Consider the following 801-nt stretch of genomic DNA (forward strand, 5'->3'; position numbering starts at 1 on the left):
TAAGATAGGAATATTATCACAATCAAAATGGATCCAGATTTTTCGCTAGCATTCGAAAAATGCGAAAGCTCTATTCCAGAATCACAATCTAGCACTTTGGTCGCTTTGTAATGACCTAAGTCCCCCTGAACATGACAAACGTCAAATGGGGCCACCGAAATAAACTTAAGCCTCCTTTATGGCGATAATGACGAAATAATGAAATCAGGATACAGTAACGCGTACGATGGAGTTTCGCTTTTCCTTTGTACCGATCAGTAATTGTAGAATCTACGACAAAACAGCCATATGCTATTTTGTCGGGAAATTTTGAAGGTCTCGTTTGTACGCATTCAACTTCAGTGGATATTATTTCATAAAATTGGTTCAAGTGCAAATTACGCTTTCGAAAGCATTGGATTTTCATGCCTTAGGCGTGACCAAAGCAACTAACACACACGCAGCAAATTTTACCAGAACGGGAGCATAAATTGTGAGTAGTCATGTATTGAAACCAGCTAATATATTATCGCACAAACTACTAAAAACTAATTACACATGATCATGCGTCAGGCAGTCAAGTACCTGGATACTTACACTCAGAATTTGGATTAACTGCTTTATAGAGCCATCAGAATTTACCCATCAAGATATTTCGTGAAGTTGCACAGAAATCACTTCCTTGAACGTATCTATGAGGTCATAGTAGCACTCAGCTATTCTAAAAAGTTTTTAATTCCGCTGAGTGTCGATAGGCTAAATATCATTATACAATTGCAAGTGCACCCCCTCCGCGCTATTACACTTTCGACGTCTAAACGT

Source organism: Plasmopara halstedii (assembly GCF_900000015.1).
Source record: "Plasmopara halstedii genome assembly, contig: Scaffold_2061, whole genome shotgun sequence".
NCBI lineage: Eukaryota > Oomycota > Peronosporomycetes > Peronosporales > Peronosporaceae > Plasmopara > Plasmopara halstedii.